Raw genomic sequence first — 14189 nt, forward strand, 5'->3', positions numbered from 1 at the left:
TAATATATGTCCCCGCTAAGCGCTAATCATTTCACGTCAATACTTTTTGATTGACAACAGTCCAGCCTACTGAGCCGGTTATGGCCACTTTTTAAATGACAAAAGTCCCTCCTCCTATTCCCAAACATCACTGTGTTCAACCCCACCTCATGTCTATTCACCAGTTTATCTTTGTCTGGCTTTCCATCTTAAAACTATAAAAGTCCTCCTAATATTTTCTTACAGAAACTCTATTCCCTTACAAAAAAAAATCCTTCCTTTTTTAAAAAATAAAGCTACACTTCAACCTATAATCACAATATATCCTATTAACTTTCTAACTCAATTTGTGTATGCTATTCAACAATCCATCCTTTTGTCTTAAAGCGCTTTCCTTCAATACCCTACTCCAACAGCAAAATAAACATTATTCTACAAATATATACAATAAAAGCGCATTTCTCTCAACTTATATTTTCAGTATTCATAAATATATTCAAAAACAAAGTAAACATTAGAGTTCGGTTGTGACTAGCGTACCTGTCTTTACCATCGGAAAGCTGGGTTCCATTCCCGGCGGCGGCTAGCGTACGCATCTTTGGCGTGCAAAAGTCGGGTTCCAGTCCCGGGGGCAGCTTATGTCTTTCAAATTGTTAATATAATCATTATAAGCAAAATAAACATATTTGCAATCATATTGTAATCATATACAACAATATAGCCTCGCTGATGAAAAGGGAGGCTAAATTAATCATTATCCTACAATTATATATAATAACAGGTAAATTTGGCATTTATCTCATCTTATATTTTTAATATTCACTTCATTTGCAAATAGGTTTCTTACCTTCAACAATAAATCACACCTTCCCAATCAAATTACACCGTCTACAAACAACTCAACATTCAATCACACACAAATCAAATTATGCTCCCCTATATATAATTACAACTTATTTATAAATCAGTTTGTTTCTTATTCAAAACAGGAATTTATCTTCTTCTTCTTCCATTCCAAACCCACGTGTTTCATCCCACGTTCATATTATAAGTGTTATCCAAAAAAAAATCAGCTTCTCCATGCAAAACGAAATCAATATCTCTATGCTTATTATCTAGAATAAAACGAATTGCTTTCCCTTTGCCCACGCAAAAGGAGAAAAAGAGATCATTCTGTTTCTGATTATCAAATCAGCATTTTCAGGAAGTCTGCTTCAATTAAAACTATCTTACCCGATTAATTATCATAGTACAATTCCCACTAACAAGCTTGATACACATATCATCATTTCCTATATTTGATATTTGTTATCTCCCCCCCAATAGCTGGAAATAACAGTGATAATTAAGAGGGAGGCACAGTAATAATTTTAATTGTATAATATACGGCCTAGTGTCAAATCCACATTGATATCACACCGGATTTCCTGGATACATCCATGTATATTTCTACTATTCTTCCTGTTCACAAAAATGCTTCAAAAAAATCCTAAGCGCCTCCTGAAATCATCACTGTCTTTTTGATAGAGCCAGTACGAGTTACAGTTGGAAGGATAATTAATGCAATCTAATTAATCGTACTAAATTTATATGCATATTTAGTTCTTTTCAAAATCAGCGGGCACATCCAAAGCAGGCCATGGCCAGTGTTGAGTAAATTTCAATTGAATTAACAATTAACAATTAATCTGTAAATTTAATTGTTAATTGCAATTAACAATTGAAGTAAGTAATGGTTAATTGTTCATTGCAAAATGAAATGAAATCTTTAAGTTTTTCGTCCCACGATTATCCCGGTTAGGCTAAAGGAGACGGTGAAGATTAGAAATGAATGAAATGGTGGAATGAAAGAAGTGGGAGGAAACATTGTTAATTGCAGTTGGCCATTAATAATGGAGAACCAATTGCAATTAATCGATTGATTGAATGTAATTGCACTGGAAAGTAATTGCAATTGAATTCAGTCATTCAATTGCAATTGAAATTAATTGGCAATTAATTCAATTGCAATTGATTTCCACAGCAATTACTTTCAATTGATTGATCAATTGCAATTGATTTCTACTGAATAATTTGAACACTGTAGTTCAGAGAGGGCGTGGGGCTATGAAAACCTTAGCCACGACCAATTGACTCCCTACCCATTATGATCCACGACCCACCGTGACCCACTCTGACCCAGCACCCACCATGAACCATTCTCACCCACTGTGACCCACAGACCCACCAAAACCCATTGTCATCAACTCTGACCCATGATCCACGCCCTCTTCTCTACTGACTAAAGAGTTTAAAACAAGCCTTAATAAAACTAGCCTATGAAATTATCACTCATCGGAGTTTGAATTTCTATGATCAATTGCTCAAGCACCGCTCTATTATAATAACGGTGGATCTGACCTTTCTCATATAAATAAAATAAAGAGTTTATTTGTGTCTGTCTGTCTGTCTTTCTGCGGCCTGTGGACCGAAAGTTTTCAAAATTTGGTCACGGGTAGCTTGGTCTAGACCCTAGATCAAGACGAAGAGTTTTTTTTTTTTTTAATTTCGAACTAGAGGGATCTCAGGGGGACGTTTGCCAGAACCGGCCTGGGGACCAGACAAGTTGACCGAGAGTTACCAAATTTTGGTCACGGATACCTTGGTCCAGGTCCCACACCAAGGAGAAGCGTTTTGACAAAATTCGAACCAGGGAATCTCAGGGGGGCGTTTACCGGGACATGTAAATGTAGTATGAAATTACCGATATTAGTGTCAATTTCATAGTTTTTGCGGTCGCTGAGATCAATGGTGACACCACCATTAGCGATGACTTTCAAATTCATCCACTGTTGTATGCGGAACCTGGGTCACCAGAGGGGAAATTCCGAGATATGTAAAAATATTCGAAAATGACCGATATTAATGTCAAATCCATAGTTTTCGGGGTCGCTGAGCTCAATAGTGAAACTCAAGATCGCGTTTACTTTCACATTTAGCTCTCATCAGCTAAGAAACGGGGGCATTATAAAGGGGATCACGAGACATGTAAAAATAATCCACAATGACCGATATTAGTGTCAAATCCGTAATTTTCGCGGTCGCCGAGATCAATGGTGATACTTTCATTAGCGATGATTTTCAAATTTTGCCACCATGGTATGCGGGCCGGTAGTCACCGGGGGTGGAGAATTGCGAGACATGTAAAAATAATGGAAAATGACCAATATTAGTGTCAAATCCATAGTTTTCGCTGTTGCTGAGATGAATGGTGATAATTCCACAGGCGTTGACTTCCAAGTGCAGCCCCATCGGCTGCGGGCCAGAAGCGTTGTTTTTTCAAAATTAGAACCAGAGGATCATAGGGGTTTTTACCGGGATATGTAAAAAGTAGTAGAAAATGGCAGCTGTTAGTGTCACATTCATAGTTTTCGCGGTATCGGCTGGGGCCAGAGGAGATTATTTTTTCACAATTCTAACCAAGGAGGTCTCAGGGGGCGTTTACCAGAACATGTAAAAGTAGTAGAAAATGACCAATATTTGTATCGAATCCATATTTATCGGGGTTGCTCAGATGTATAGTGACACATGTCCCGATAGTGTTTACGTTCAAATTCAGCCCCCATCGGCCTTCCCAATGAAAACACATGTACGTTGTTGGATATATACTCACACAAAATATACCCAATTTTAGTAATGATTCTTAATTGTTCTCCCGTTGTTCAGTTTGTTTACATTGATATTTTATCTGATCTGTGCGAAGAACGGCATAACAGCTAGTACTAAATGGTAAAGTGTTTGTTATGGACCAAATTACAATGAATTCAATCATATAGATAATTATTATAATTATCATTGATAATTATTTCCTTGTTGAATTATAGATACAAAATTTGAAAGTCCAAAATCTAGTTAAAATAGACCAACGTAAAGGGGAAAAAGTATAAAATTTTCCATATAATTAAGCGTACCGTACAAACTTAAAATTTCCATGTAATTAAGCTTACAGTACGAATTTGATGCCTCTTTTTCTCACAACGTGATTTCTTTGAGCTCTGAACGCTAAACAGACTTATCGTCTCGATAGCGAAACGACTTTAGATTTTTATAACGAGACAGCGTCAAATGCCGTGAGCACCGGCGTCATTAACTTGTTCCGCCACCAACGAATTTCGAGATGGTTCCTTTTCCTTTTGCATCGTTTTGTGCCGTTTTGTGCGCCTACTTCCACGTTTTGTGCGTCACTGGAAGTGGGTCAAAATGGGCCTTGAAGATGGGACGAAAATGACCCACTGCTCCACCACTACCGAATTTCGAGGTCGTTTCTTTCGCATCGACTAGTGCCATTTTAGTGCCGTTTCGTGTCCCTATTTCGACGTTTTATGCGTTACCGTAAGTGTGTCAAAATGGGCCTCCAAAGTGTGAGGAAAATTGACCCACTGCTCCGCCACTATCGAATTTCTAGGTTGATTCTTTCGCATCGTTTAGTACCTTTTTTTAAAGTTTTCTGCACCTATTTCCTCGTCTTGTGCGTCACTGAAAGTGAGTTAACCGGACCTTCAAAGTAGGAGTTAAATGACTCACTGTTCCGCCACTATCGAATTTCGAGGTCGTTTCTTTCGCATCGTTTAGTGCCTGTTTTATACGTTTTGTGCGTCACCGGAAGTGGGTCAAAATGGACCTACGAATATAACGAAACAAGTTAATGCTTTTCCGCCACCAACGAATTTCGAGGTCGTTTCCTTCAAATCGCCTAGTGCCTGTTTTGTGCGCCTATTTCCACGTTTTGTGCATCACCGGAAGTGGGTCGAAATGGGCTTTCAAGATGGGACGAAAATAACCGAGAGTTCCGCCACTTTCGAATTTAGAGGTCGTTAATTTCACATCTTTTCATGTTTGTTTTGCGCCGTTTTGTGCGCCTATTTCGATGTTTCGTGAGTCACTGGAAGAGGGTCAAAATGGGCCTCGAAGGTGAGATGAAAATACCCACTGTTGTGCCACTATCGAATTTCAAGGACGTTTCCTTCACAACGTTTAGTGCCATTTTTGTGTGGTTTTGTGCGCCTATTTCCACGTTTTCTGCGTCACCGGAAATGGGTCAATGTTATCCTACAAATATAATGGAACAAGTTAATGCTGTTCCGTGAGGAACAATTTCGAAGTCTTTCCTTCACTTCGTCTTGTGCGTGTTTTCTACCGTTTTGTAAGCCTATTTCCACGTTTTGTGAATCAAGGTAGTGGGTCAAAATGGGCATTCAATGTTCGAAGAAAAATGACCCACTGTCACACCAGTATCGAATTTCGCGGTTTCTTCTTTCGCATTATTTAGTGCATGTTTTGTACCGTTTCTGCGCATATTTTCACGTTTTGTGCGCCACCGAATCGGGTCAAAGAGAACCTACAAATATGTCAGGAAAAGACATATTCATCCCACTTTCAAGGCCCATTTCGACCCACTTCCACTGATGCACAAAGCGACACAAATCACGCAAAAAAATGTGAAGGAAACGACCTCAACATTTGATGGTGACGGAACAGCATTAAGTTATTCCGCTATACTTGTAGGCTATTTTTACCCATTTTCGTTGTCGCACTAAAATGGAAATAGGCGCACAAAACGGTACAAAACAGGTACTAAACGATGCGAAAGGAACGACCTCGAAATGCGATAGTGGCGGAACAGTGGGTCATTTTCGTCACATCTTTAAGGCCCATCTTGACACACTTCTGGTGACGCACAAAACATGGAAATAGAGGCACAAAACAGGCACTAGTCAATGCGAAAGGAAGGACCTCGAAATTTGGTAGTGGCGGAGCAGTTAGTCATTTTACTCCCACTTTGAAGGCCCCTTTAACTCACTTTCGGTGACGCACAGGACGAGGAAGTAGGCGCAAAAAACTTTTTTAAAAAATAGGTACTAAATGATGCGAAAGAAACGACCTAGAAATTCGATAGTGTTGGAACAGTGGGTCATTTTCGTCACACTTTGGAGGCTCATTTTGACACGCTTCTGGTGACGCACAAAATGTGGAAATAGGGGCACGAAACGGCACAAAATATTCACTAGTTGATGCGAAAGGAAGGACCTCGAAATTCGGTAATGGCGAAGCAGTGGGTCATTTTCGTCCCACCTTCTAGGCCCATTTTGACTCTCTTCCAGTGACGCACAAAACTTCGATATAGGCGCACAAAAGGGTACAAGATGTGAAATTAACGACCTCGAAATTCATTGGTGGCGGAAAAGAATAACTTGTTCCGCCATATTTGTAGGCACATTTTGACCCACTTCCGGTAACTCACAAAATGTGGGAATAGGCGAACAAAGCGACATAAAAGATGCAAAACAAAGTACCTCGAAATTTTGGTGGCAGAACAAGTCAATGACGCCGTGAGTACCAATATAAGCATATACTGTAGTTCTTACCATCAAGGCTAAGAACTGCACGGTCCAATTTTTATCCAAAGCAGAACCCCAACCGGGATAGTTGAGATGATTTTGAGTTGAACGTCCCGTTCAGCAGCGAGGCTATATGAGACGTGGACCTACTGATTAACGTGGAATCCGAACCACATGAGCTCCCCCCGGGAATCAAACCCGGGTCTCCCAATCCAAAGGCGCTTACGCTAACCGCTTAGCCACAGAGGAGCTCACCAACCGGGATAGTGTTGTCAACCGGCTCGACTCGGTTCAACTGAACGAACAGCTTGAGTTGGCTTGGTTGGGATGACCATCGACTGGGCTCAATTGAGCCGATGGCTTGAACCGGCTCGGTAGGGACGAGTCATCGACTCGGCTCGATTGGAGCCAATGGCTCGAACCAGCTTCGTTGAAACAAGTCCATAGGCTGGGTTCGAGTCAGCTCAACTGAGCCGATGGCTCGAACCGGCTCGGTTGGGGTAAGCAATCAGCTCGGTTCGGTTCGGCTCGAGCTGGCTCGGTTGGGTGAGCTGTTGACTCGGCTCAATTCTCGGTTCGGCTTGATAAGTGAATGACCTGTGAGCGAGCCGCTTGAGTCGTTGACAACCCTAAACCCGGGTCGAGCAGTTTTGAACATGTTTGGCTGGAGTCCTATAACTTTTAACAATTTTTGGCTAGGGGCCGAATACTTGCTTCTCCTGAACTCAAACCTAGAACCTCGTGATCGATGTCCTTGCCTCCTGAAGTTTTCTTGGCGACCGAGATCGACAGCCAACTAATTTTTAGTATTCAGATACAAACCGCCTATATTCCATGTTTATACACGGTGTTATATTAATAATTAGTTATAGTAGTAGTAGTAGTATCATTGATAATTATATAGTCTATGTAGGATACTTGAAGAGAGTAGTACTTGGAACTACACAAAGGATTTAGCTCGAATTGGCTCGTTTTGGCTCGACTCGACTCGAAACTCGATCCGAATTCTAGTCGAGTTGGGGGAAATTTTTCGAGCCGAGCTCAAAGATGTCTGCTTCGAGTTGAGACGAGTTTTAAAGAAAAGTCGCTCAAATTCGCTCGTGCCCATCCCTATTGTATGCATGACGGGCATATAGAGTTTTTTCGAGGGGGATAGAATCATAAACATAATATATTTAAAGAATACTTAGTTTCACGACTTTCTTCCCAGGGGGAGAAGGGATGGTAGTTATCCAGCATTTCTTATAAGTACCTTATTTGAAATATGTAAAACAGTAACAAATGGACAATATAATATACACACATCTTCTTATCTTCAGTTTTAACTGCTGATTTCAATTGCAATTAATAATTACAATTAAAAGTTTCAATTGCCAATTGCAATTAACAATTAGATGTTCCAATTGCACCCTTTGCGATTGACAATTAACAATTAAAGGTTTCAATTGGCTAGTGATCAATTAACAATTAACAATTGACGAAAATTTAATTGCATATTTTATGCTTGAATTCAATTGCAATTGAAATTAATTGTCAATTACAAATTGAAATCAATTGCAATTAATTTTCAAAGCAATTACTTTTTCAATTGATTTTGCCCAACACTGGCCATGGCACATCCCATGTCAGTTTGCATCTACGCAACGCAGAATTTGCGATAATTGGAGTTACAGTTATAATGACTTCTTGCATTTTTCATTTTTTTTTTTTTTTTTACGTGGGGTTACTGTATGCAGAATTTTGCTAATTTGTGAATAGAATTATTTTCTAGATAAATTTTCTCCGTTCTATCAAGTGTAATTCACTTTCTAAGTTATGCATTTGTCATGGAATTAGTGTCCAGAACCTGTCCGTAGGAAGAGTGAATTGGTGAAGTGAACGCACAGAATATCTGTTTCATCATATGGCAAAAATTGGGAAACGGGAAGGAAGATGATGCACGTGGATTTTTTGTGTATGTATGTTTACTGAAGAACATGGTTTGTGGAGATATGGTAGGTAAAACAAAATATGTAGGTTTTTGTAGAAATTGATGAAAATCGAGGTTAAGGCTAACTTATTAGGAAAAGTAGTGATTCATAAGCAGCGCTTATCAAATGGATGTAGAAGTATGTTCTCTACCTAGTACAACATATTATTGTACTATCTTATTGCTCCTGTACAACAAGAATCCACGATTTAGAAAATGAACGGAAGTGTGTAAGTTGAATTTAGGGTGAAGTTTACAATGGCTGCTCCAGTTGATATCCTTACGCAGACACGACGCGACTTTTTTTTCTTTTCTTTCTTTCTTTTTTTTTTTTTTTTTTTCAAAAGCAGTCTGGACTCTCTTAACCCGACTATACTTCTCCCTGGCTTACTCTACTGTATCTGTTTAAAGCGGTCCTATTATCAATGCACAGCTGTAGTGTGCTATAAAATTCACCCAAAGAAAGTCACATTTACAGCATAGAAGTCATCCATTTTCTTATCAATTCTCATAGTCTCGTTTGGGTATAATCGAAGGACGTAAATCTCAAAACGACCTTTGTTTAGCGATGGGGGTCTTTTTTTTTTTCAATATTTACTAAAATTCAATCATTTTATGGTTCAATGCGTTAAATTAGGGTTGCAGTTTTACTATACGGAACCACTTGGGAAAGTCTTTGATTTGCCCATTTTATGCCAAGAACAGAACCCAGCAAACCCCTGCGAGGCTTCTGACCCGTTCCTACTACAACTGCTATTCCTGCTTATACTACGGATCCGTATGCAAAAATTGCAGGAAATTAGGTTAGGGAAGGTTGGTTTTGTCTCAGCTGCGACAACTTTCCACTCAGCGATGGGGGCAGCTTTTTCACTTTTTTTTTTTTCTTGATATTTACTCAGATTCGGTCGTTTTATGGTTCAACACGTTAAATCCTTAAAGTGGAATCTAGAGCTAGTAAAGGGGTTTATCTAATTCGTAGATTAAGACTGTGCGTAAGTTTAAAGGTACTTAAAACTGTTTATTATGCACAAATTCACAGTCATTTAAGTTACGGAACGATACTTTGGGGTCATCAGTCCTCCATTAAAAGCCTATTGAAAATACAAAAGATATGTGTAAGATTAATGCTCGGTCTCCCTAGTCGTGCACATTGTAGGTCAAGCTTCGTTAAATTAGGAATTATGACAGTACCTGCAATTTTCATATACCAATGTTTGCTTTACATCAAGGAAAACAATCATATTTACAATGAGTTAGGGTACTCTCATACGTATCAAACTAGAAACAGAAACCGTTTAGGATTATTTAGATGTGAATATAGTAAGACGCAGAAGACCTTTTACTACATGTCAGTTAAATTTTATAATTTTCTTCCTATATTTCTAAGAGAACTTCCATTTCTGGCTTTTAAAAAAGAAGTACAGAAATTACTTATTAATAATTGTATATATAGTGTTGAAGAATTTTTTGAACTCAAAATTGATAGTTAAAATATTTGCGTCTGTTATCCAGTAATCTTTGTTTATATTATGGTATATTATGTTATGTTATATATGTAACCCTAAAAATTTCAACTTCTATTTCTGACGATTGTAATACATCTGATGTTCTCAGATGTTTCTGCAATAAAATTTATTATTATTATTATTATTATTATTATTATTATTATTATTATTATTATTATTAGGTTAGATTTGTTTACACCTCGGTAATGTACCGCTAAATTCAGGGTTAGCCCAAGTGTGTCCAGCCCGAAAAAAACCCGGTGGGTTTTTGAGCTTTCTGTTAGTGTATTATTGGTACAATCCGCGGCAAAAAACCTGCAACATGAGGATGTAAGTTTATTGTGAAATTACGCCTAACAGCACAGGGAATGAACATAACGTCTGAGTGGAACGAATCACGCCAGGATAAACCTCGGCCTCCTCCCCTGCACACTTAGTTTGGACCAAAAGCCTTCGTCATTTCACAATAAACTTATATGCTCATGTTGCAGGTTTTTTGCCGCGGATTGTACAACTAAGGTGATCACATGGAAAGTGATTTTTATCAGATTGTAGACTTGGGAGAATCAGGTGGTTTCACGTTAAGGTATACAACATCATTCAATATGAGACCTTTATAACGTTCTGAATGTACTGGATGAATTTTTAAAAAATAGCTTAGCCTGAGATAGTTATAGAAGGAATTAAAGTATGGATTATGCTTATAGCCTATTCGAAGTTAAATATGCAATTTTATACTTTAGAAAATTCTTTTCGCAAATAGTGTTCTCGTGGTCTAGGTGAGGACGAGGGACGTTATCACTCATACGTTTGACGGGTTTAAGGCCATAGGTGCCGGTACTAATAGTAAATATATAAATACATTAGTAAAACTATATTAGTATTAATTCTTACGTTTGATGTAAAACACAAGTATTCTTCAGTAAAATTTGGTTTTCCAACAACAACAGTTTAGTTCCGACATTTGTTGCTACTCTACAAATAAGCATTCTGTAGAGTCAACACAAGCAATAGCGTAAAAATTCTTCTCAAATGTAATAAGTTTAATGCTCGGAGTTCCGAAGACTATGTAACGCTTACTATTTCAAGTGCTGAATTCAAATTTCTGTACTAGTGGAAGTTTCGATGTTCATAGAGAAACCTGTATTTTCGAAAAGAAAAGAAAAAAAATTGCCTGGTGAAAGAAGCGCTCGGGAAATTCCCGCAATTGAACGCAGAAGCATTGGAAATGAATACTTCAACAATAAAAGTATTTGTTTTACGCGGAAGATATTTAATTTTATTTAAGACATTTTGAAACAATTACTTTATAAAATATGAATTATATCTTCGTTAATTGTTTTAAATTAATTTTCAGGAAAAACCGTCTTGCAACAAGTGCTCGGCAAAATCACGTAATTGAACGCACAAATTATCGGAAATGAATATTTCAACAGTAAAGCCATTTATTCTACTCTGGAAGATGTGTATTTCATATAAGACATTTTGAAATATATATATTTATTTCATACAACATGAATTGTATCTTTGTTTTAAATTAATAGACTCTTTTTGGTATTCATATTTGGGGAACGTCAGTGAGGCTTCTGGATGACTTGATCTACATTTGTTCGTTTGTCTGCCAAGCTCCTTCGTGGCTAAGCGTTTAGCGTACTCGTCTTCGGCTTGGGCGACCCGGGTTCGATTTCCGGCGGGAGCTCATGTAATTCGGATTACACGTTATTCAGTAGGTCCCGTCTCATATAGCCTCGCTGCTGAAAGGGACGTTAAACACAAAATCAACTCAACTCGTTTGTCTGCCTCTGCTACACACACTACAGGGTGCAACTATCGGTCTTTTAAGTTAAAATTTTCAGCGTACAAGCACGAGACACACTAAATTTCTTGTATAGATTTTGGCGGCATACCAACGTAAAATTTAAAATGGCGGCATTTTTTAAAAAACAGCAAGTATCCACGCTGCAAAGCTCAATTTTCAGTTTTTTAAGTTGAAATTTTGATGGTGGAAGCACGATATATGCTAAATTTGCTGTATAGATTTTCTCGGCGATTCAATGTAAAAATTCAAAATGGCGACCACTTTTCCAAAACAGCAGTGAATAGAAAATTGTTGCAAGTTGTGACAATGACAATCTTGAAATATAAATCACATTTTAGTACTTTTACTCCAAAGACATTGAAATATTTCAAAAAAAAAAAAAAAAAAAAAAAAAAAAAAGGTTAAGCCCGAAAATACCTGAAAAACCCATAGGACCCAGGTGGGTTGGGCTTTTTCAAAAAAGCCCGGGTTTTTTTCATACCCTGGCTAAATTAGTTCAAGTTTCCATCACACTTTACTTAATCAGTTGCCAGTCACTACTATGAACTCACTTCTGTTAATCTTTTTCAGTTTTGGTCCCCCGTCTCTAGACTGTTACCCTCAAAACTATAGTACGAGAATAGTATAAGCCCGTTTATGCAGGCGACATACCACTTAAAATTTACATGTGCAGCTTTAGTTTGAGAAAGGCAGAATTTTCAACTTTTAACTATATGGTATTTAGGCAAGTCGTTACTGAGGCCGTTTCATTCGATTGAATCGTTCGATAAACCTATTCATAAGGAACGAGTTCCTTGACACAGTTCGTTAAATGTCACCAGGAACCAGTACCTTCCGAATCGAATCGATTAGAAATCATGGTAATTCCAACTGTAATAATTCTTATTATTATTTACAACATTCCATCTTTCAAGTATTGATACTATAGTATCAATTCTAAATGTAACAAAACTTGAAATACGTTAGGTATTAAAGAATAGATGGAACTACAGCAAGAACACTTTCATAACGAAAAAATATGCATAGGGGTACAAGCCTCTAACCCCCACTAAAATGAAAAAAAAAAAAAAAAAAAAAAAACTACAACTAACGTTCAGTGGAAACCACAAAACTATATATTGCAAATGAAGCAACAAGAAACAAAACTAAATAAATATTTTACAACTACAGAAGAAATAATTGAAACTAAATACCTCATATTTCAATGCTGCATGTACAAGTCCGCAGCATGCTTCACAAATAAATAATACTTTTGCTCAATGCTGTAACCGAAACAAAATTTTCTGTTCCATAAATAATATCCAAACTGCAACATCATCCCTTCTTACCCATACGTGCAACTCAAACTTCTCTTCAAAAGGCACCAAAGATTCTCAGTAGTTTGCGTATATGCCCCACTTACAAGAACTACAAAGTTATAAGAATGGTTCACAGTCAGATGCTTTGATTGACCACTATCTAACGAGTAACCTTTCCAGCAATCCGTGCTCAATACAGACTCAAATGTACATTCATGAATAATACTCTCATGTAAACCTCGGTATACATTTCGTAACTCTTTTAATACACTTCCTGAAAAGTATAGTAAGTCACACTGATTATAATGTTATATTGGGCCTGCGCCTTCTATACTTTAATCCTCTGTATTATTTGACTGCCTTCTTGATGCGTTCGAAACAAATCGTTGGTGAAATCATAATTTTTAAAAGTGGAAAATCCCTATTAGTGTAAGAGTTTTAAAAATTTGTACTAAAGAAACGGTTATATTCACTACATGGAAGAACCCCTATTGTTCAACTGCAGTTTCCTGGTTGAGACTCTTGCGCTCAGAAGTGTCATCTGAGAAATCGTAATTTAGGACTCGTCATAGTTCATTTTGTAACGTGAATCGATGTTGATGGCGATCGAGCAATGCCATGGGGCCTTACATATACTTACGCAACTTTCTTCTGTTTAAAATATTGTTGAAGCGGATGACGAACCGGATTTCCCGATTTCTTCACTTAAAATCGAGGACAGATGGACAGAACGAACGCTCTTGAGTAAACCTTCACCACTCTTGCTGCCACTGTACAAGTTACTTCAGTATATTAATCAGTTTCAGTAGTTCACATAGGCCTAAATATGTTAATCACTTCTTCCGACTTTCAAGCGAAAGAAGGGAAGAGAGTGGTGATCATGAAAAGGAATCAAATTCTAAATTTCACGGATTGACACGTTTCATGGCGTATACATGCCGGAAAAGTCATTTTTCGACATCGTTCGTTCGTCTCGCCTAGAGACCGTACAGTTCAACGTGCTCCAAGACCGAATTTTGATCTGAAGATTTTTGTGAGATTCTCCAGAACGGGGGTGGGGGTGAATTCTCTTCCTACTCCAAAAATAAGGGTAGTTATGAATAGTGAAAATGAACAAAAAAAAAAAAAAAAAGGCTCCAACGATTTTGTTTACATTTCATAAATCGATTTTTTTTTTAAGAAATCCATACTGTGGTATAGGCCTAAGTCATATCTCTAGGAAAAATCGAGAAGGTATAATTT

The 14189-nt window shown here is 37.8% G+C and overlaps 1 protein-coding gene across 1 annotated transcript in view; it reads left to right on the top strand.

The window, feature by feature from the left end:
• Positions 1–8192: 8192 nt before the first annotated feature.
• Zcchc7 (Zinc finger CCHC-type containing 7) overlaps positions 8193–14189 on the top strand; it is a 39640-nt gene continuing 33643 nt past the window's right edge. Inside the window, exon 1 of the mRNA XM_081769300.1 lies at positions 8193–8350. The gene's annotated coding sequence lies outside the window, so the exon portion shown is untranslated. The remainder of the gene's footprint in view (positions 8351–14189) is intronic.

Source organism: Thermobia domestica, chromosome 1 (genome assembly GCF_964235325.1).
Source record: "Thermobia domestica chromosome 1, izTheDome1.hap1.1, whole genome shotgun sequence".
Classification (NCBI taxonomy): Eukaryota; Metazoa; Arthropoda; class Insecta; order Zygentoma; family Lepismatidae; genus Thermobia; species Thermobia domestica.